We start from the raw sequence: 21,115 nt of genomic DNA, 5'->3' as shown, positions 1-21,115 counted from the left end.
GGGAACCGAGAACTGATATAATGAGGCTTTCGGGAGTAACTGCGGAAATGGCTGGGTCCCTGGAGAGACAGCTTAGGCTCCTGCGCCCAGGGGAATTGCTTTCCACTACAGGGGCGGCTGCTACTGCCTTTAGAAACTTTATAAGAAAGGCAGAGCCTGCAGCCCCGTGGTCAGAGATTGCTCAGGGTCCCACAGAGTCATTCTCTGATTTTGCTAATCGATTGATACGAGCAGTAGAAGGATCGGATCTACCTAAGGACGCGCAAGCTTCTGTTTTAAAGGATTGCCTGAAGCAGAAGGCTCACAAAAATGTTAGGGACATCATTCGAGCTGCCCCTGACGATCTTGAGACTCCGGGTGAAATTATTAAGTATGTGCTGGACAAACAACAAACAACACCGCTGTCTAATGAGGGGCTAGCAAGCGCATTGCTTTCTGTCATGGCCATGCAAAATGGTCAGTCCAAGGGCAACTGCTTTAAATGTGGTCAGCCTGGCCATTTCAAGGTACAGTGTAAAGCTTCAGGTGGGCAGCTGAAGACTAACAGCAAGTGTCAAGCCTGTAATAGGCTGGGTCGTACAGCTCGTCAATGCCGAAAATACACTCTTATGCCGCAGGGAAACGAGAATGGGAGGGCACCTCAGGCCCAGGGTCCCTCCCCCAGTCAAGTACTTGGACCCCACATGCCATTGAGTTCGGCGCAGGGGAGAGTCCACATCTCTCACCCGCAGTGGCCTTAACTATGGATCTCAGTCAACGGCCTATAGTCAAGATAATTATGGCTTATATGGGACAATTGCCTTATAAAAAGATTCCTCGCTCCGTCCTTATCACAGCCTTGCTTGACTCAGGAGCGGATGTTACGGTAATAGCAGAAAAGGACTGGCCTCCATCCTGGCCAGTGCTTGATTTGGCAAAATCCATCTCTGGGGTTGGGGGTACAGTGTCAACTGGCAAGTCAGCGGAACGGGTGGAAATCACTCTGATTAATAGGGACGGTTCCATAGACAAACCTGTACTGATGGGACCTCTGATTGGGTCTGTTCCAGGCACAATTTTGGGCCGAGACTTCCTTGATGCCTTAGGGGTTCGCATGACAAATTTATAGTAAGGGCCACTGTCTACCAATTAGCAATGAAACACGCCATTCCCTTGCGCTGGAAGCAGGATGCTCGTCCTGCTTGGGTAGATCAGTGGCCCCTTACTCATGAAAAGTTAACAGCGCTCAAGAAGTTGGTTTTGAGAGAGCTTTTTTTAGGCCATTTGGAGCCTTCTCTTAGTTCTTGGAACACTCCTGTTTTTGTTATCCGAAAATCTTCAGGGTCATTTCGGTTGTTACACGACCTTCGCGTGGTTAATGCACAACTCATCCTCTTTGGTCCGGTGCAACAAGGTGGTCCTCTGCTATCAGCCATACCGGAGGGATGGCCTTTGGTGGTTATTGATCTTAAAGATTGTTTCTTCTCTATCCCCTTAGCAGTGAAAGATCGGGAGGCCTTTGCTTTTACTGTACCCACTCTCAAAAACCAAGGGCCTTCGGAGAGGTTCCATTGGAAGGTACTTCCTCAAGGTATGGCATGCTCTCCCACAATCTGCCAACTCGTGGTGGGAAGAATAATTGAGCCGGTACGAACATCACTGCCTGATTGTCGAATTACTCATTATATGGATGACTTGTTGCTTGCTGCTCCCAGTGAGGTTCAGTTACACGATTTGGAAAGGCGAGTGGTTGATGCTCTCACTACAGCGGGTTTTACCATCTCCCTGGAAAAGATACAGAAGGGGCCAGGGATTGAATTTCTGGGATATCGTTTTGGGCCCATAATGGTAGCTCCCCAGGGCCTGGATATTAAACCCCACGTTAGGACCTTGTGGGACGTCCAGAAGCTGGTGGGGGCTATTCAGTGGGTGCGCAATGCCCTTGGCATACCTCCACGACTCATGAAGCCATTTTATGATCAGTTGAAGGGTTCGGATCCCAGGGAAGAGAGAGCATGGACACAGGAAATGGATTTGGCCTGGCGGGAAATCCTACAGGCTTGTTCCTCCAATGTCCTTGCTCGATGGAGCCCTGATCGACCCTTGGAGGGGGCTGTCACCAAGTGCCAAGATGGGGCGGTGGGGATACTTGGACATACTCTGGGTTCCCGGCCGCGTCCGCTCTGGTGGCTGTTCTCTGTACAGCCAGTGAGAGCATTTACCTCCTGGCTTGAACAGTTATCCTCCTTGCTTCAGATTAGGCTTGCTGCTGTGAGAGCGTTAGGAAAAGAACCAGATATCATATACATGCCAAGTGCCTTCAGAAATGTCAACCCTCTGCCTGATGCCATTTTACTTGCTTTGCAAGGCTTTAGTGGAAAAATCTTCTACTCGGATTCATTGCCGATCTTTGAACTTGCAAAGCCCCTTCAGATTTCATTAAAGCTCAGGGTACTTGACACCCCGATGGAGGGACCAACTGTATTCACAGATGCCTCTTCTGCCACGGGTCAGGGAGCGGTGGTTTGGCAGAATTCATCCAATAGGTGGGAACACAAGCTGATAACAGATAAAACGGTCAGTGTTCAGGTGCTTGAAGCCAGGGCCGTAGCAGTGGCTTTACGTCTGTGGCCAGAAACTCCGTGTAATGTGGTCACTGATTCAGCATTTGTGGCTAAGTTACTGCTTCGCATGGGCAATGAGGGTGTGCCTAACACTGAGATCGCTTTCTTGCTGGAGGAGGCTCTGGTCTCCCGATCTGCATCTGTGGCCATTCTTCATGTCCGCAGTCATTCGGAGGTACCAGGGTTCTTTACAGCTGGAAACGCGGTGGCTGACCGGGTAGCGGGTGGACAGGTGCTTACCCTTCAAAAGGCACGTGACTTACACTCCTCTCTGCACATTGGAGCACGAGCTTTGCCACGAGCATGTTCCATTCCTCTATCCACCGCTCGAGAAGTGGTTCAAACATGCCCACACTGTAATTCAGCACCTGCGTTGGGGGCGGGAGTTAACCCCCGGGGGCTCTCTCCTCTAGATATCTGGCAGACTGACTTCCCTTTAGAACAACGTATGGCTCCAAAGCAATGGTTGGCGGTCACCGTGGACACATCATCGACGATCATCATTGCCACCCAACATACGCGTGCTAACTCTCCTGCTGCTCAGCAACATTGGGCCACTGCCATCGCGGTCCTGGGGGTGCCGCGACACATCAAGACAGACAATGGCTCGTGTTTCATCTCGCGATCTACACAAGATTGGCTTGAACGGTGGGGAATATCTCACTCTACAGGCATCCCTGGGAATTCCCAGGGACAAGCAATTGTGGAGAGGGCCAACCGCCTCCTGAAGGATAAGATACGTGTCCTTGGGGAGGAGGAGGGTCACAGAGGTAGGATCCCAATAGCCCAACAGGCAGAAGTATTGGCCTGAGCACTTTATGCAATCAATCATTTTGAACGAGGAGAGAGTAAGCACACCCCAATACAGAAACACTGGCAACCAAGAATCATTGACGAGGGGCCACCAGTAAAGATAAAACAGGATGATGGTACCTGGGAATCAGGGTGGTCTGTTTTAGTTTGGGGCAGAGTTTATGCTGCAGTAAAGGACAGAGAATCGGGAAAAATATTATGGGTTCCATCGAGAAAAATAAAACCTGATACAGTGATCACCCATAAGGGTGTTCTGGGAGAAACAGAAAACTAATCGAAAAGCTGAGTACTTTCCTTCTAGGTACGGTTGATGGGAGCCCACCAGCTGCATCCACGAAGCGACCCCACTGGAAAAAGAAAAGGGACGAATGAAGAACAGCTGTCAGTACCCACGAGAAAGATATCTGTTACATCACCGACTGTGTGCCTTTGTGTGATTGTTTTTGTTATAAGGGGATGAGGTTCGTTTGTGGGGTCCTACAGCCAGAATTTTTGCATTTATTTTAGCTCTAGGAGTAGTTGTAGTCTTTGCTTTTAGAGAAATTGAGAGGCTGGCATGCTGGCCCGTTAAGCTAATGCCACCACAGTGTTCCTATCATTTTAGTCTTTTTAGTTTTAAGGATTTGTTTACCTTGTTTGTTTCAATGTATTCAGGGTTGTTTACAGCGCATGATAATGAGCTGTGTAAGCCCAAGATGCCTTGAAAATACTAACTAAAGAACCACTAACATTACTATACACTGCACCACATACCTCTGCATGTTTACGTCACTTTTTAAATAACTCACCACAAAATTTATATATGAAAACTAACACTTTTATATGTTAGGGATAGTGTTAGCGGTCGTGTTGTTACGAGTCTTGATTTTGTTGGGCATGAGGAAGGGGAGCTGTTGTATTAGGCGAAATTCGACCCTCGGGATGTAACGTGATAGGCCTTCCCCTGCTGGGTCATGCATATGTGAAAAAGATAAGGATGAAACTGGATACCTTTATAAGAGACCCTCACATTCCAATAAACGCCATTTTACCGCTGACCATATTGGTGTAACAAGCAGCTGTGACTTGGTCGGGGCCATCGATACACATTCACAAAGGGACTTGACTTTCCAGGTTACCAGATCGAGGTAACAGTGTTGGATGAACCACTGCGTACAGAAGAGCCACTGTCAGATCCAGGAGTGGGAAGGAAACAGAGAAGGGCTTCAGGTAGGCAAAAAAGGCAGTGCTGACAAATAAGGAGACCACGGCCAGGTCAGGGAGGCACGTGGAGAAGGCTTTGTGCCTTCCCTGCTCAGAGGGCATCCTCAGCACAGCCATGAAGATCTGCACATAGGATACGATACCACTATGAAAACAAAGCATCCAAAGATTAAACAGGCACTAAAAATGATAAGCACAACTTTCCCTGAGGTAGGAGCCAGAGCAGGAGAGCTTGAGGATCTGGGGGATTTCACAGAAAAACTGGTTCACAATGTTGCCTTGGCAGAGAGGCAGTGAAAACGTACTGGCAGTGTGCAGCAGGGAATTGAGAAGTCCAGTGCCCCGGGCAGCTGCTGCCATGGTGACACAAGCTCTGCTATCCATCAACGCCCGGTAGAGCAGGGGCTTGAAGATGGCAACGTAGCGGTTATAGGACATGATGGTGAGAAGGGAATACTCTGTTGACGTGAAGAAGAAAATGAAAAAGAGCTATGCAGCACATCCTGTGTGGGAGATGGCCTTGATGTCCCAGAGGGCGTTGGCCATGGCTTTGGGGAGAGTGGTGGAGATGCAGCCCAGGTCGAGGAGGGCCGGGTTGAGGAGGAAGAAGTACATGGGGGTGTGCAGGTTGCAGTCGCAGGCTACGGCTGTGCTGATGAGGCCGTTGCCCAGGAGGGCAGCCAGGTAGATGCCCAGGAAGAGCCAGAAGTGCAGGAGATGCAGCTGCCGTGTGTCTGCCAATGGCAGCAGGAGGAACTCACTGATGGAGCTGCTGTTGGGCATCTGCTGTTGTTGGGCTTGGAGTCCTGTTCAGAGTGCAGAAGATAATGACAAGTCCAGACCATTCTCAGAGACACTCCTTCTACTGTATTATGAAATTTTTTCATTCTCTTATTACAATGTTTATTTAGCACCACAAATAGAATTGAATGTCATGAAGTTCAGCATTCTATAAATAGAAGAAGCATATGGAGCTTTAATCTTCCTTTCATCTTCTAGTCTTATTCCATCTCCCTGGACTTTTTCACCTGTTTTGTGCCTCATATCTTTACCCTCACTGCTCTTAAAGCCCTCTGTCACAACGTTTGTGCCATTCACTTTCTGTTCAGGAAACATGCCTATCTGCAATGTGCATTATTCTTGTCAACAAAATTGATAATTTCAACTAGTTCCACCCTTGGAAAGGTTCCTTTTCATAAAAGGAGAGGCTGAAAATATATCACGTGTGACAGTTCACATAACAAGCAATTGACTGAAGAAGAATTGGGAGTCTCAGAGCTGTGTTCAAATCTGACAGACTCTTAGATTTCTGCTTCCAATCCTTTCGCCTTCCGTCCAAACAAGAAATAGAAAATTGCTACCTTGTCTCTCCTCTTGCAAAGTACGCACAGAAACTTTCAGTTGTGCAGTGGAGCTGTGATCCCCCTGCCCCAAGCATCAGCTGTGGCAGCACAAGCCCTGCCGGGGGGCTCCTTCCCCCCTCACGTCTCCCCGCAGCGCCCTGGGCAGCTCCCTGGGCAGGCTGAGTGCTGAGCCTGGCAGGCGGCAGAGTCCCATACCTGGCACACAGCCCCTGGGGCACAGCAGGGACCCTGCTCTGCAGGACAGCCCTGGGCACCCACCTGCAGCCCCGGCTGCACAGCCTGCAGCCGTGCTGGGACACGCAGCCCTCAGGGCTGTGCTCAGATGCTGCAGCATGGAAGCCCTCAGCTGTAGCAGAAGGATTTAACACTGTAAAGAAACATGCAGTGCCTGAAGCTTGATCTGCTACAGGATGTCCCAGATTAAGTTAACCCTCTATGAATAGCAGCTGAAATACCTACTGCAAGGGACTTACCATGTCATGGTCTGTGAGCAATGTTCCTGCAGTGAGCTCACAGCCCGCTCACTCTGCACACATCCTATAAGCTCTCTCCAATTTCTCTCTTCTTTTTCTGTCACCTGCAGGCTGTGCTGTGCACAAGAGCTGCTCCTGGGCACAGCTGTGTCTTTACAGCACCATCCACTTTTATGAGCTCCTTGTGTCCCAGGAGCATGGCCCAGCTGAGCAGCAGATAATGTCATTTTAATCCTTCCCACTCATCTCCCCAGAGTTGTCCCTGTGTCCTCATGGCCATCAGATCCTGAGAGGCAACAGTATCATAACTGTTCGTTAAAATCTGCTCCATTATTCACCAGTCAATTTTTAACCTGTGATGAGTCCTACCAGAGGGTTTTTGATGAAACAAAAAGGGCACCGAGACAAGGATAAGGAGGGTTGGACTTGCCCTGTGCAGGGCAGTTATCCAGAGGAGACAGTCCAGGTAACTCATTCCCAGATAGAAATCCTGGGGCTGAAATTGGATGCAGCTTCCCACAGACCCATGGCAGCTGGGATTCCTCTGGTTCAGTTCAGATGTTCACAAGTAGTTTTACAGTGATTCTTTAATACCTTCTTTAAACAGAACTATAAACAAATAAACAGTAAATGTCTGCTGAATTCTTTGTCTTTAAGCTCTCTCCAGATATCTCTCCATTTTGCTGAACAAGTTCTGATAACCTAAAATAGATAACAGGAAGGCACAAGGCACAAGATGCTCTTTAGGTTAGAATGGGTCCCAGGGCGCATTTGATGCTGAGTCCATCAAACTCCAGTGCAGAGAGAAGTTTGCCCAATGTGCTCAACAAGACAAAGTCAGAAGTAACAGTGAAGTTTCTTGGAGTACTAATGGACCCACTGAGGGCCATTACCAAGTAAGCTTCGCAAGGGACTTTTTAGAGCAGATAATTGGAAGCCATGACTACAGGCAGGCAAAGGCACTGGCATGCAAAGAAACCTCTCCTTTGCCTTACGAAGCAGACAGGTCAAGCCCTGATTGCAAGACCAGTGGTAGGGAGATCCTGTCTCTCATGTTGGCTCAGGGCACGTCCTGGGGCAGTGGAATGGAGGTCTGTATGATGTTGAATGAAATACAAGGGGAGAGAAGATCCCAGGCTCTGCATGGGGTGCAAAGATACTGTCAAGTTCATATCCCACATGTGCCCTGTGACTTGCGGAATCAAACTCTATAATCCAGAGATGGGTTATAAAGCAGGTATGTTTATTCCAGCGTTGCGCAGCGCCGGGTGCAAGGGGGATAGCTCCACCAAACTTGCACACCATAAGGAGAAAAGTGTGTTACAGATATAGGTTAAGCTAATACATAATCAATAGTCTCCTCCTCAGTTTGATTACATATTCATTACATTCCCTATGGCTCCGTTCCCCGCAACCCCATTCCCTCATTCCCCCTGACCCCATTCCCCGCGACCCTTGCCGTTGTTTTGGGGTGAAATTCTTCTTCTGTTTTCTTCTTGGTGTTATCTGCTGGTACCATTCTCCCAGGTAAGCATCGTCTTGCCCGGGGGTATCTAATCCTTCTTCTTGTCAGAGGTCTCTGGACAGTTTCTTCTTATCTTTATTGCCCTCTTCTCTGGTTTTCTTTTGACTAAGTGTCTGTAATTCCCCCTTTCCCTGCCCTTTTAAATGTAAACTATCTACAGTTACCCTTTGTCTTGGTTTCTGTTAAGTTCCCCTTTCCCTTTCTATAGCAAAGTGTTACCTTACCACCATTTTGAGGCTTTGCTCACTCTTCACTGTGTCTCAGCGCAGGATATGGGGTGTGAGAAGGGCTCAGTCTGAACAAGCAGTCAGTTACAGTGAAACTCTGAACTTCAGATCTCTGAGTTCCAGTGCCCTCCTGTGCACACTCTCCCATAGTTTAATGTCCTCTGTGGTGCCCAGAAGTGCACCCAGTGATCCAGGTGAGGCTGTAGCAGTGCAGAGCAGACAGGGATGATCCTTTACCTCACCCAGATTGCAATAACTTGCTTGATGCACTCCAGGGGACCGTTTGCCTTCCTTGCTGCCTAGGCACACTGCTGACTCACGTTCAGTTAGATGTTGTGCAGGACCCCCAGTCCTTTTCAGTCATACCGCTCTCCAGTGTCCCATACCTAGTCAGTGTGCATGTCCAGTGTTGCCCCTACCCAGGTGCACAATCAGGCACTTGTTCTTGTTATATTTTATGGACCTGGTGCCGTATGCAGTATATTCTGTGCAGAAGGGTACTGTGAGAAATAGTCTCAAAAGCTCTACTGGTAACCTCAACTATCTACCCTTGGTCAACCAATTTGGTAACCTTGTCATGAAAAGACCTACAGTTAAACAGGACCTTCCCCTCAGGAAGTTGTGTTGGCTGTGACCAATGACCCAATTGTTCGTCAGGTGTTTTTCAGTCACTCCCACCATCACTTTCTCCATAATTTTACCAAGAACTGGAGTGAGACTGAGAGGTCCATAATTGCCCCTGTCATCTTTCTTGCTCTTCCTTACAATGAGACAACATTTTCCAGCTTCCTGTCAGCTGGCATGACCCTAGACTTCTTTAGATGCCATTGAAATGAGAGCCCAGAACATACTAAGGTGTCATCAGTGCAAGAACGTAGATGTGCCATAGCTTTGCAATGCCTTGAACTCCAGAGTATGCCACAGATGGTGCAGAGAGGAAGATCTGCCTCTTCTGTTGTGAGCTCATTCATTTGGTAAGCAGAATAACACTATCTGATACATGGGGACTGTGTCTCTGCTCTGCTCTGCTCTGCTCACAGAGGAACGGTGTGGGGGCTTGCTCTCATGTCAGTGCAGATAAACTCACTTTCTCTTTAACCCTTTTTTCCTCTGTAAACTCTTCCACTATTTGTACCCTCAGATACACTTCCACATAGCCTCAAGTACATTTCCACGTGCCAGTAACAATTACACTGTCTTATACTATCAAAACAGTTTGTCAAACAACGTTGCAGCAGGGAAGCCCATGGGATACCAGGGATACTCGTGATATGATGGATCTCCCATGTTGCTAACCATTTCTTTGTTGAGCGAGACATGAAACAGGACCCATTATCGTTCTTGATCTGACAAAGTTGGCCAACTACAGCAATAGCAACAGTCCAGTGACTCTGTGCTGCCGATGAGTTTGCTTTATCATGCTGACTGGCTACAATGACAGTTGAAGACGTGTCCACTGTTACAGCCAACAATTTGCGGGGCCCCGTGCAGTCTTCTCAAGTGAAATCCTTCTGCCAGACCTGCAATGGGGCAGGACTACGAGGGTTCACTCCCACCCCTATCACCAGCACTGAATTGCAAAGAGGGCATGTTTGGGCAACATCGTGTGCAACAGATAGCGGAATGGTGCAAGTCCTAGATAGCGTATGGGCACCTATTTGAGGGGTGGAGTGAAGATCACAGGCATCCTGAACTGTAAAAATGTGTGTACTAGCAGCTCTATCTGCTACCTCATTGCCTGTGGTGAAGAAACCTGGCACCTCAGAGTGGCTATGCACATGGAAGATTGCAATAGGGGCTATGCGGGTAGCCAGGCCTTCTTCCAAAACACCAGCAGCTTTTGTACTTGGGAAGCCCTCTCGGCCCATCCTGGTCAGCTGATTGGCAGCAAATGCGGAATCAGTGACAATATTACAGGGTATCTCCAGCCAAAAGTGAACTGAAACTGCTACGGCCATTACTTCAAGCATCTGCACACTAACCACTGGGTCTACGAAAATAGCGGTCTGCCAGTTATTATTAGATGCTTGCCAAACCACTGCCCCCTGGCCTGTTCTTGAAGAGGCATCTGTGAACAGTGTAGGCCCCTCAAGCGGAGAGGTTTGAACTCGAAAACACAGAGAAACATCCAGAGGCCCGGGGGTATCTAATCCTTCTTCTTGTCAGAGGTCTCCGGACAGTTTCTTCTTATCTTTATTGCCCTCTTCTCTGGTTTTCTTTTGACTAAGTGTCTGTAATTCCCCCTTTCCCTGCCCTTTTAAATGTAAACTATCTACAGTTACCCTTTGTCTTGGTTTCTGTTAAGTTCCCCTTTCCCTTTCTATAGCAAAGTGTTACCTTACCACCATTTTGAGGCTTTGCTCACTCTTCAATTCCCCCCTTTTCTTTAATCTAGCAGGCTTTTACCTGCTAGATTCTTAATGGGTCTCAAAATAGGCCCCGCTCTCTATCTTTTGTCTCAGCTCATGTCTCTTCCAATCCTCGTATTCCCTTCCGGTTCCTTGGTACAAGCACATAGAGCACTTTACTACTATACAGGTAAAACTTATTAACAGCACCAAGATGGCTATAATGATTCCGACCAAAAAGAGATGCTTTACCCATCCTAAATTTGGTAACCAGCTAGTGAGTGTATCCCACAATCCTTTTTCCCAACCTATGTTATCCTGACTTGCCTTGTGCAACACCTTTGTTTGTTCCCAAATTTTCCTCAAGTCGGTTTCAATTCTTAGGTCTTTGTTTAGGTACACACAGCAGCTCTGATTTATTATTGTGCATACCCCCCCTTCTTTGGCTGTTAATATATCCAGTGCCATCCTGTTTTGAATCACCACCTTGGATAAGGAGGATACCTCTTCTTGGATTGCTCGTAATGCATCTGTTGTGGCATTTTCTACTATTTCTAAAGTAGCTGAGATATTCACAATTGCCTGTTCTAGTTGTGTCACCCGTAGAGATGGAATGAGAATTCTTAAGAAGCTATGAAAGCCTGTGCTGTGCACTAAGGGGTTGTATGTGTGCCTAGTTCGAATCCAGGGAGTTCTTAAAAGTCCTCGTGGGGTGTCTTCGTGTACTGTAGTTTGAGGTACCAAATATCCTACAGTACATGTCCCTGTCCAATTTATAGGTAATGCTTTTCGTGCATGCCCATCCCCACACAGCCACCAATACCCATTTGGTAATTTACATGGCTTGGGCATCTTTTCTTGGTAAGCAAATGATGTAGCCATCCTTGCAATTCCGAGAATATTCTTATCTGAGACCCAGTATGATGCCTCATCTGTTCTAGGGTCGCATCCCGTGCCTTGTGCCCATTTCCCAATTCTAACAATCCCTGTTACTATTCCTGAATTCCCATATTCCCAACTACACCCTATGCCCGTTAAGTTTCGCCATCCCACCCCCACCCCCTTATCAAATTTTCTATCTACAAAGATTGACCTAGTAGAATCTAAGATTAGCAACTCAAACCTAGGACCTTTCTGTGGTTTGTCTTGTTTGTCTTCTAGACCAAACTTACATTTCCCATATTCCACCCAGCTTGGAATTGTCCAGTTTAGTGTTGCCACCCCATACATAGGCACTCTTCCCTCTCCTCTAGGGAGGGCCGTGCATATCCAGCAAGATTTATTGAAAGCCTGGCCAATTTTCTCAGTCATTTTCAGGTAGCTGTTCCCATGCCAGGCTACGACTGTTGTCACGGTCATGCTAAAAATTACCAAGCTGTTATACATGTTTTTGGATTTTGATCTTCAGTGGTCCTTCCTCTTTCACCGTCCACTGTTGTCTGGGAGCTTTCTTCAGGCGGGTGTGGTGTATCCAAGGCGTCAGTCCTTTCACCTTTGCTGCCGTGTGGGTGGTCAGGAGCACTTGGTAGGGCCCACTCCACTTTGGTTCCAGAGGTGAATCTGAGAGGGATTTAACATAAACATAGTCGCCTGGTAGTATATTATGCACTGGGCTATCTAGGCCCCGTGCCCTGGCCCCAAGTACTGTTTTTTCAATTTTCTTTAGTTGCTTTGTCAGATTTACCATGTATTCATTCAATACTTCTTCCCCAGTTTGCATAGAGATTCCCTTCTGTACAGGGTAAGGCCTCCCATAAAGGATTTCGAATGGGCTCAGTCCTTCCTTGGTTCGGGGTTTGGTACGAACTCGTAAGAGTGCCAGTGGTAATGCCTGAGGCCAGGGTATCCCAGCCTCTTGGCCCAATTTCACTATCTGTAATTTGATTAGGTGATTCATTTTTTCCACCTGACCGCTGGACTGCGGCCTGTATGGTGTATGTAGCTGCCAATCAATTCCCAATAGTGAACTTACTTGTTGGACCACTTTAGCATTAAAGTGTGGGCCACGATCTGATGAAATTGCTGCAGGGACCCCAAACCTCGGAATAATCTCATGTAACAGAGCCTTTGTTACCTCTCGAGCCCTGTTAGTCCTACAGGGGTACGCCTCTGGCCATCCCGAAAAGGTGTCTGTTAATACCAATAAATATCTGAACCCCCCTTTTCTTGGGAGTTCTGAGAAATCAATTTGCCACTGTTGTCCCGGGTAATTCCCTTTCCCTATCTGCCCTAGGGTGACTTTATGACCTGACTTGGGGTTATTCTGTAAACATATCTCGCATTGTTGTGTCACCTGCCTAATTGTGGAATACAAGTTCTGGGCAATTATTCTTTGGGCTAAATATTTATGCAGTGCCTCCACTCCCCAATGAGTTTTTCTGTGTTCAGCCATTATCACTGCCCACAGTATAGCCGTGGGAATAATGATTTTACCTTGTGGGGTAGTGGCCCATCCTCCCTCTCCCACTTGCCCTCCTAGATCTTCTATGAGAATTTTATCTTCCTTTGAGTATCTGGGTTCACTATCAATTTGGATTTTACCGTCTGGAATTAAAGAATGCATTTCCACCGGGTCTTCCCTTGCTGCTCGTTTTGCCTCTCGATCTGCAAAAGCATTTCCTACTTCTTCCGGCATCTTTCCTTTCTGGTGTGCTCTGCAATGCATAATAGCCACCTTTCTTGGTCGATGAACTGCTTCCAGGAGCTTTAAAATTTCCTCGGCATGCTTAATGCCCTTTCCTTGTGTTGATAATAGTCCTCTCTCCTTCCATATTGCTCCATGGGCATGTACAACACTAAAAGCATACTTTGAATCTGTCCATATGTTGATTCTCTTTCCCTCTGCCAGCTCTAATGCTCGAGTTAGAGCTATGATTTCTGCCTTTTGTGCAGAGGTATTTGGGGTCAAGGCTTTTGATTCTATTACCTTGTTTGTAGTTGTCACAGCATAGCCTGCTTTGCGTACCCCCTGCAGCACAAAGCTGCTACCGTCAGTATACCAAGAGTCCTCAGCATCTTCTAGTGGTTCTTCTTTCAGGTCTGGTTGGCTGGAACACACCGCATCAATGGTTTCCAGGCAATCATGCAGTACTGGTTCTCCCGAGGTTCCACTAAGGAAGGATGCTGGGTTAACAATATTAGTTACTATTATTTCCACATCATCTTGTTCCATCAGGGTAGCTTGATACTTAAGGAGTCTCTGCGGTGAGAGCCAGTGCCCACCCTTCACTTCTAACACAGTTGAAACAGTGTGAGATGTCAAGACTGTGATTTTCTGCCCTAAAGTAAATTTACGTGCTTCCTGAACGTTTAATACCAGTGCAGCTATTGCTCTCAAGCAGCTCGGCCACCCCCTGCTTACTTCATCCAGTTGTTTAGAAAAGTATGCTACTGCTCTTCAATAAGGCCCCAAGTTCTGAGCCAGGACTCCCAAGGCTATTCCTTGTTTTTCATATGAGAATAGCCAGAATGGTTTTGTTGTGTCTGGCAACTCTAAGGCAGGAGCCTGCATGAGCTCACGCTTTAACTGTTTAAAGGCTCTTCTGCTTTCCCCATCCCAAGTGAGAGTATTGGGGTTAGTTTTTAAAAGTGCAAAGAGTGGTTTTACCAGAAGTCCATAGTTATGGATCCAGAGTCGACTCCAGCCTGTCATTCCCAGGAATGTGCGCAGCTCCTTTGCAGTCCGGGGCTCGGGGGTCTGACAAATGGCTTCCTTCCTCGCTGTTCCCAGCATCCTTAGTCCTGCTGTGATTTCGTAGCCCAAATAGACTACTTGTCGTTTCGCCACCTGGGCCTTCTGTGGGGAGACTCGATACCCATTAAGCCCCAGAAAATTCAGTAGACTGATAGTCCATGTTATACACTCTTCTTCCGTTTCAGTAGCTATTAATAGATCATCTACATACTGTAACAGAACTCCTTTCTCAGAGGGGCGTTCCCATTGTTCCAAATCCTTGGCTAGCTGATTCCCAAAAATAGTTGGGCTATTCTTGAACCCTTGGGGAAGCACTGTCCATGTCAGTTGTGTTTTTCTGCCGGATTTAGGGTTCTCCCACTCAAATGCAAATAATAGCTGACTCTCTGGACTTAGGGGTAAGCAGAAGAATGCATCCTTTAGATCCAGTACGGTAAACCAAGCCAATTCACTAGATAGTTTTGTAAGCAGTGTATATGGGTTTGCTACCAGGGGATATAAATCTTCTACTATTTTATTGATTGCTCTCAGATCCTGTACTATACGGTAGTTCCTGTCTGGTTTCCTAATTGGGAGTATCGGGGTATTGTATTTAGATTCACATTCCACTAATAACCCATGTCTCATGAATTTATCAATTAATGGTTGTGCTCCCTCTCTATCTTCTATCCTTAGGGGGTATTGTTTAATTCGTGGGGGTTGAGCTCCTTGCTTTATATTAATTACCACAGGAGGGGCGTTTTTTGCACGCCCTGGGATTTCCGTTGCCCATACCCCTGGATAGACCTGATTACTGATTTCTTCTGGCATCCCTGTGTTTTCGGGAGTTGAGTTTGTTGTGATCAATGCTAGGCTCAGTACCTCAATTAAAGAATCATCCCTTACTTTAAACCGCATCTTTCCTGCCTCAAATTTTATTTCTGCCCCTAATAATTCTAAGAGATCCCGTCCTAAGAGGTGATGTGGTGAGTCAGGTAGGTATAAAAATCGATGTATCCCTACCTGCTTCCCCAATTTATATTTCAGAAGTTTAAGGAAGTAAGCCTTTTCGGGTTGACCAGTGGCCCCTTTTACAGTCATAAATTCTTTACTTAATGGAGTTAATTCTTCATTTAGTACTGAACAAGCCGCACCAGTATCTATTAAAAATTCTACACTCTTCTGTTTCTTCCCTAGCTTTATCTTAACCAGTGAATCCGCCAGGGTAGACTTGCCCGGTTCCAGTCAATCCTCCTTTACGGGGGCTTGGAACTTAGTCCATGCCCCCCTTTTCTGTTTTCTCAGTGGGCATTCATTTTTCCAGTGTCCTTTTTTCCGGCAGATGGCACATTGGTCCTTTTCCAGGAGCTTTCTTGTTCTGCACATTTCACCCCTCCCTGTCCCTTGCAAAGCTGCAATCAGTATCTGTCTGTCCTTTTTCCTATCTTCCTCCTCCCGATTGCTAAACACTCTCCAAGCTACTTCTAGCAAACTTTCCAAATTTCTATTGGCCGGTGCTGGTAATTTTTGTAGCTTCTTTCTTATATCCCCTGCAGACTGCCCTGTGAATAGTGACACCAACTGATGAATACCTTCCTCTGAATTTGGATCCAGGGAGGTATGTTTTCTCATTACATTCCTCAGCCTTTCAAGGAATTCCGAGGGAGTTTCCTGGGGACCCTGTTTCACTTCAAATAATTTAGACCAGTTCACTGTTCTGGGGATAGCTCTTTCTACTCCCTTTATTACCCATTCTCGGTATCTCTCCAAAAGCTCCCTGCTATGATCTGTATTTGGGTCCCAGCGAGGGTTTTGTAATGGGAAATAGTCTTTAATATCTTCATCTGTTCCTCGCAAACTATCCTCAAGCAGGGTTTGTGCTGTTCTTAGAACCAGTTGTTTTTCTGTTTCAGTCAGTTGATCTAACAGCAACTGAATATCATTCCAGTCTGGTTCAAATTGTCTAACTAAAAACTGCATTTGTCTTGCTACCTTTGATGGGTCATCTCGGTAGTTTTTACAAACCTCCTTCCAAGACTCTAAGTCAAATGAAGAGAACGGAACTTTAACTAACATTGTACCCCCCTCTGGACGTACCACTTCCCTCAACGGAGCTATTGTTAACGGCTGCTGGCTTCGGGTACATGAGGCTACTGGGGAGGCAGGAGGCTCAGGGGGTGAAGGGAGGGCCAAGGGTGAAGGGGGTGAAGGAGAATTAGAATCCTCAAGGGAAGGCATTTCTGGATCTAGTGGGATTTCCTCATTTCTCACCCTCATTGTCCGCTGAACCTGGAGATATTCCAACAATTCTTCAGGCTCCCTAACCTTGCCTGTCTTTGTGCACTGCTGTCCGATACTACAGGACGAGCAGCAGCGTTTTATTTTACTTTCTTTTGCCTCCCGCCGTACTTTTTCTATAGTTAGTACAAAAGGATCTTGTGGCGGTCCCATTCCACACTCTTTCTGCCATTCCGGGTGGTTGCGGAGGGTGAAGAACATATCTGCATATGCTACCTCCTCCCACTTATTTTCTCTCCTCAGAAACAACATAAGCTGCAAGATTGTATTATATTTTACTGTTCCATTTAGAGGCCATTTCTCCCCTTCCTCCAGCTTATACACCAACCACCACTGATTACAATATTTAATCAAGTTTTTCCGACTCAGGGTTCCTCTTGATTTCCCAGCAATATCTCACCAGTGTGCCAGTATACAACCCAGGGGTGTGCGCTCAGGGACCTCTTTGCTCTGTGATTTCCCCATCGTAACTTAATATAAACAACCGTATTCTTTTATAAGTAAAACCACTTCTGACACAACAGTATTGTTATGACTTATGACCACGTACTTTACAACAACCGGTAACTAATAATACAAAATAAACACGTATTAAAACAAAGACAAACAAGTATTGGTGACAGCTTTCGCTTCGTCCGTCCCCGGCCGTTTCCCTCGTGGGAGGACGGAACCGCGGGTTGGGACTCTGCACTCGCCCCGCAGCTACGCAGCATCTCACTCACACCACACTCACACGACAATTCAGAATTACAGAATTTAAAAAAAACAGAATTACAATATATCATTTGTTAAGCTTAACCAAAGATGTTAAGAACACCGGTGCTAGTTGTTGACTTAGGTCACCTATATAAACAGCGCTGTACCATACCAATTATCCCAGGATTACCCAAATCACCCTGTACCAGAGAGCAGACAAGCTCTGCCCAATTAGCAATCACTTGAATGAGAGCAATAGCCCTTTTACCATGCGTACGACTTACTGGCCCCTTTGTAGGCACTCCCTAGGGAGTCCTCCTAACCCAGCCGGCAACCTAACCTAACCCGTGAGCTCACGTCCCTAGGGGGGGAGCACGCCGACTCCTCTGTGCCCTGCGTAGGATGTTTCCTCACGACTTACGGGACCCCCGTTTCCCAGTTTCACATACCTTTCCGCCGACAGATGGTTCTTGTCTGCTCCCGCAGTGATCAGATGAGGGAGGGGAGTCCTTCCGAGAAATCTCGGGGTGCGCGAAAGGCGTCCCCCTTCTCAGCTGGTCCCGCAGCCAAACAGAGGTAGTCCCATCTGGGGTGCCAAATGGACTTGCGGAATCAAACTCTATAATCCAGAGATGGGTTATAAAGCAGGTATGTTTATTCCAGCGTTGCGCAGCGCCGGGTGCAAGGGGGATAGCTCCACCAAACTTGCACACCGTAAGGAGAAAAGTGTGTTACAGATATAGGTTAAGCTAATACATAATCAATAGTCTCCTCCTCAGTTTGATTACATATTCATTATATTCCCTATGGCTCCGTTCCCCGCAACCCCATTCCCTCATTCCCCCTGACCCCATTCCCCGCGACCCTTGCCGTTGTTTTGGGGTGAAATTCTTCTGTTTTCTTCTTGGTGTTATCTGCTGGTACCATTCTCCCACGTAAACATCGTCTTGCCCGGGGGTATCTAATCCTTCTTCTTGTCAGAGGTCTCTGGACAGTTTCTTCTTATCTTTATTGCCCTCTTCTCTGGTTTTCTTTTGACTAAGTGTCTGTAATTCCCCCTTTCCCTGCCCTTTTAAATGTAAACTATCTACAGTTACCCTTTGTCTTGGTTTCTGTTAAGTTCCCCTTTCCCTTTCTATAGCAAAGTGTTACCTTACCACCATTTTGAGGCTTTGCTCACTCTTCACTGTGTCTCAGCGCAGGATATGGGGTGTGAGAAGGGCTCAGTCTGAACAAGCAGTCAGTTACAGTGAAACTCTGAACTTCAGATCTCTGAGTTCCAGTGCCCTCCTGTGCACACTCTCCCATAGTTTAATGTCCTCTGTGGTGCCCAGAAGTGCACCCAGTGATCCAGGTGAGGCTGTAGCAGTGCAGAGCAGACAGGGATGATCCTTTACCTCACCCAGATTGCAATAACTTGCTTGATGCACTCCAGGGGACCGTTTGCCTTCCTTGCTGCCTAGGCACACTGCTGACTCACGTTCAGTTAGATGTTGTGCAGGACCCCCAGTCCTTTTCAGTCATACCGCTCTCCAGTGTCCCATACCTAGTCAGTGTGCATGTCCAGTGTTGCCCCTACCCAGGTGCACAATCAGGCACTTGTTCTTGTTATATTTTATGGACCTGGTGCCGTATGCAGTATATTCTGTGCAGAAGGGTACTGTGAGAAATAGTCTCAAAAGCTCTACTGGTAACCTCAACTATCTACCCTTGGTCAACCAATTTGGTAACCTTGTCATGAAAAGACCTACAGTTAAACAGGACCTTCCCCTCAGGAAGTTGTGTTGGCTGTGACCAATGACCCAATTGTTCGTCAGGTGTTTTTCAGTCACTCCCACCATCACTTTCTCCATAATTTTACCAAGAACTGGAGTGAGACTGAGAGGTCCATAATTGCCCCTGTCATCTTTCTTGCTCTTCCTTACAATGAGACAACATTTTCCAGCTTCCTGTCAGCTGGCATGACCCTAGACTTCTTTAGATGCCATTGAAATGAGAGCCCAGAACATACTAAGGTGTCATCAGTGCAAGAACGTAGATGTGCCATAGCTTTGCAATGCCTTGAACTCCAGAGTATGCCACAGATGGTGCAGAGAGGAAGATCTGCCTCTTCTGTTGTGAGCTCATTCATTTGGTAAGCAGAATAACACTATCTGATACATGGGGACTGTGTCTCTGCTCTGCTCTGCTCTGCTCACAGAGGAACGGTGTGGGGGCTTGCTCTCATGTCAGTGCAGATAAACTCACTTTCTCTTTAACCCTTTTTTCCTCTGTAAACTCTTCCACTATTTGTACCCTCAGATACACTTCCACATAGCCTCAAGTACATTTCCACGTGCCAGTAACAATTACACTGTCTTATACTATCAAAACAGTTTGTCAAACAACGTTGCAGCAGGGAAGCCCATGGGATACCAGGGATACTCGTGATATGATGGATCTCCCATGTTGCTAACCATTTCTTTGTTGAGCGAGACATGAAACAGGACCCATTATCGTTCTTGATCTGACAAAGTTGGCCAACTACAGCAATAGCAACAGTCCAGTGACTCTGTGCTGCCGATGAGTTTGCTTTATCATGCTGACTGGCTACAATGACAGTTGAAGACGTGTCCACTGTTACAGCCAACAATTTGCGGGGCCCCGTGCAGTCTTCTCAAGTGAAATCCTTCTGCCAGACCTGCAATGGGGCAGGACTACGAGGGTTCACTCCCACCCCTATCACCAGCACTGAATTGCAAAGAGGGCATGTTTGGGCAACATCGTGTGCAACAGATAGCGGAATGGAGCAAGTCCTAGATAGCGTATGGGCACCTATTTGAGGGGTGGAGTGAAGATCACAGGCATCCTGAACTGTAAAAATGTGTGTACTAGCAGCTCTATCTGCTACCTCATTGCCTGTGGTGAAGAAACCTGGCACCTCAGAGTGGCTATGCACATGGAAGATTGCAATAGGGGCTATGCGGGTAGCCAGGCCTTCTTCCAAAACACCAGCAGCTTTTGTACTTGGGAAGCCCTCTCGGCCCATCCTGGTCAGCTGATTGGCAGCAAATGCGGAATCAGTGACAATATTACAGGGTATCTCCAGCCAAAAGTGAACTGAAACTGCTACGGCCATTACTTCAAGCATCTGCACACTAACCACTGGGTCTACGAAAATAGCGGTCTGCCAGTTATTATTAGATGCTTGCCAAACCACTGCCCCCTGGCCTGTTCTTGAAGAGGCATCTGTGAACAGTGTAGGCCCCTCAAGCGGAGAGGTTTGAACTCGAAACCATAGAGAAACATCCAGAGGTTTAGCTACATCAAAGATAGGCAGGGTGTCCGAGGACGTGATCGTCCCTCCGAAGTCCTGTAACCCTGTGAGGAGGCTCTCAGGGAGCGGCTGTACATCACAAAACACACTCGGCAAGTATCAGGCTCTTTCCCCAGGACCTGTAATGAAAGCAGTCAGGATCTCCTGAGCAGCACTGCTAGTATCTCAGTCCAAGATGTGTAGGCACGTGTAGGCTGTAGCGAAAACAGCCACCAAAGCAGTTGTGGTTTAGCATCGAGGGAATGGTCCAGCATAGCAGCGGCACCTGCCTCGCACCTACAAACAGCTATTTCAAGGGCCTGGGCAGGATCCCACCGCTTAAGCAACTTTTCCATACAGCTCTGTAAGATCTCTTGCCAAGCTGCAGCCATCTAGGGGGTCAGTTCTCGGGACTCCCTTGGGTTAGACCCTCTCAGCTGATCATAAAAGGGCTTCATTAATTGTGGAGATATTCCCAAGGCGCCCTGAACCCACTGGAGGGCTCCCAACAATTTCTGTATGTCCCATAGTTACTCTATATGTGGCTGAATATCAAGGCCATCAGGTTGCACCATTCAGGACCAAACTTATACCCCA

General features: G+C 47.2%; 1 long non-coding RNA gene across 1 annotated transcript; it reads right to left on the bottom strand.

Moving 5' to 3' along the window:
• Positions 1-11,806: 11,806 nt before the first annotated feature.
• On the bottom strand, positions 11,807-17,704 carry LOC146754651 (uncharacterized). Its single transcript, XR_014938932.1, has 2 exons — positions 17,673-17,704; positions 11,807-12,116 (listed from the first exon to the last, which is right to left on the bottom strand). It is a non-coding gene; the product is annotated as an uncharacterized LOC146754651 (long non-coding RNA).
• Between the last annotated feature and the right edge of the window lie 3,411 nt (positions 17,705-21,115).

The sequence above is a fragment of the Coturnix japonica genome, chromosome W (assembly GCF_054131305.1).
Source record: "Coturnix japonica strain WE chromosome W, WE-NBRP24, whole genome shotgun sequence".
NCBI classification, from domain to species: Eukaryota; Metazoa; Chordata; class Aves; order Galliformes; family Phasianidae; genus Coturnix; species Coturnix japonica.
The sequence above is the reverse complement of the archived record's forward strand: the minus strand, read 5'-3'. Positions and strand labels throughout refer to the sequence as shown.